The following is a 2,758-nucleotide window of genomic DNA, read 5'->3' on the forward strand; positions in this document are numbered from 1 at the left end:
AAACAGTGAAACCAAGAAAGGAAGAAACAAATAAGAAAGAAGTAAAAAGAACAAAAACATAAAACCAATGAAGACCGTGAAAGAAACATAGAAAATTGATAAAAATAGAAAAAGATAAAACTAAAGAAAACCGGTGAAGAAACAAAAAATCCAAAAAGGAAAAAAATAGAAGAGATGAAAAAGAATAGAAAACTGGAAAAAAGAGAAGAATCGGGCGAGTGAGATCGATCAAGCAGTGATAAAAAGGACGACAATGACCCGGTCCAATAGCTATAGTTGGAGGAAAGCCTTGGGGCGAGCATAGCATAGATCTCTTTATGAGCTAAAGGCCTCCTTTTGTAACTCTAAATGGTGCCATGGGATCTTTTTTGAGCGAAAAGGCCTCATTATGCTACCACGAGACCTTTTTGGGCTAACATAATCTAATGTAATATTAACCAACATATAGTCATCCTCTATTCTTAAATAGTTGCAACCTATACCTGTTTTTTCTTTTCATGCAACTATGTCACATCATCAAGTCATGCATGTGGTCATAAGTTATAATTTTTGCATTAATCTATTCATGCAACCGTGCCACCTCAACAATTATGCATGGATTTGTTTCACTAATTTTTGTGCCTAGTATAGACTGCCATGTTACACATTTTTGTAACCTACATATATCTGTACGTTAGACGCTTGGAGCAAATATATGTAGGTCATGTTACCCACTTTTGTTAAAATGGCAACCCGTTTGACTTCAATCCAACAGATTTCTCTTTTTATATAACATTTTGTGTTACGCTTCATATACTTATTGTTTTCAAAATATATCCGAGAGCATTTTTAAATTTATTTTTGCAATAGTTTTAGGCTTTTAACATCTATTTATGCATTTGTTTTACCAATATCCCCGCAACAAGCACGGGGCACCATCTAGTAATCTATAAAGACATGTTACAGCTAGATACACTTAACTTGCATGCATAATACTACTTAAGAGTGTCCTTGAAGCTCGACCTCGATACACCTACTCGTCGGCCGAATCCAGTGATGGTGAGGGAATTCTCGACGTCATAAGCCCCAGGATACATCCTCATTAGGCTCTCTGAACCCATATCAGATATTTCATCTCTTGCAACGCCCATTTGAGGACCAATTTCGGCCTACTCTGAGTCGGTATTCGAGCATGCTTTGCATCAGTGACTGTTGAGATGACGATAGCTGTTGCAATCCTCAATTTACACTTCATATGATCTTTGCAAAGTTGGAATTCCTCCGCTAGGTCTGGGTTCTCGTGTGCGACAACCTGCATCTTTTTCAGCCCCTCCATGCACTCCCACAGCTAAACACGACGAGCTGAATCTTTGCTGCCCCCTCCACCACCCATTGAGGAGGCCCACGTGACTCCTCTAGCGGAGGAGTGGAGGATGATGGTGCGGTACGGGAGGCCTGACAACGACGTGTAGCCATGGAGTCGACGACAAATGTCATGTAATTCATCAAAGGGTCTTAATTAATTGTAGTAGTAGCATGTTCGCGAGATAATATTATGTATGTATCGAACAACAAAGCATAATTTGTAACCTAGAAAACTCGTTTATTTGGCATGTGTGTCAACTTTCGATCCGTCGAGACACCCTTCAACAACTCGCATCTCTCAGTTGGTGGTGTATATGGTGGGCTCTTCCTCATGGGTATTTTCGACTGCCGGTGAAGGTCGTTGTTGTACTTCCAATCTTGCTTTACCAATCTCTCACACAAGGAGAAGTTCAACAGCACCCCCCCTATGACAATAGTCAGGATTGTTCCTCCAAGAACATCGATCTATCACAAAGGGAGTTCCATCGGACCGAAATTCAACTTATAAATAAGATAACTCTAAACCCTAAACTCACAAATGAAATAAGTGGAGAGACAAGTGGCCCTAAACCCTAAACTCACAAATTTTATTTCTTCTTCACTATTCCCGCCTCTTTACTTATCCTTCTCTCGTATTACTTTCCCCTTCCCTATACAATCTTAAATTATTTATCTCTTTTATCTCTCTTCTATCCTCTTATAAAAAAACTTCTCTCAATAAAACAAATACTAATTCAGTATCATAAATCTGTGTTAAGTAACAACTAACCAATCTAATAACCAAATAATCTACACAACTTGGTACACTACCAACTAATCGGTGATATATATATAACTAGGTACACAATTTTTTTTTGCGGGGATACACTACCATCTACTCGATGAGATATATAAACTAAACTACACTGTGAAGTAATCTACATAACAAGGTACACAACCAACTAATCGAGCTACTAACCAAATTTAATTAACATCACTTGATGCATATTTTCTGGCTCCACCACTATCCTAAACTCTGCATATATATATATATATATATATATATAGCACCGAGGAGGCGGCTGGCCGGGTCTGTGGCGTCGTCGGGAACGCGGCGTAGGCCGACAGGCGGGAAGGGGGATGCCAGGCAAAACACTAGCAGGTAGGGGCGCAACGTCGGCAGGGGCGGCCGGCGGCGTCGGTGTCGGCGCCGGGAGCGAGAGAGAGGCGCTTGAGAGTTGTTGAGAGAGGAACAGACTGAGCTAGCTAGTCGTAGAGGATATTTATTCAAGGTAAAGTAAGAAGTACTAAGCTACTCTCTCCGTTCATAATGTAAGATGTTTTTTAACACTATATTAATATCAAAAAATGTCTTACATTATGAGACGGAGGGAATAGTTACCAGCGTTTCCTAGTGCGCAAACGATGCTTGTAA

The sequence above is a fragment of the Triticum dicoccoides genome, chromosome 6B (genome assembly GCF_002162155.2).
Source record: "Triticum dicoccoides isolate Atlit2015 ecotype Zavitan chromosome 6B, WEW_v2.0, whole genome shotgun sequence".
Lineage (NCBI taxonomy): Eukaryota > Viridiplantae > Streptophyta > Magnoliopsida > Poales > Poaceae > Triticum > Triticum dicoccoides.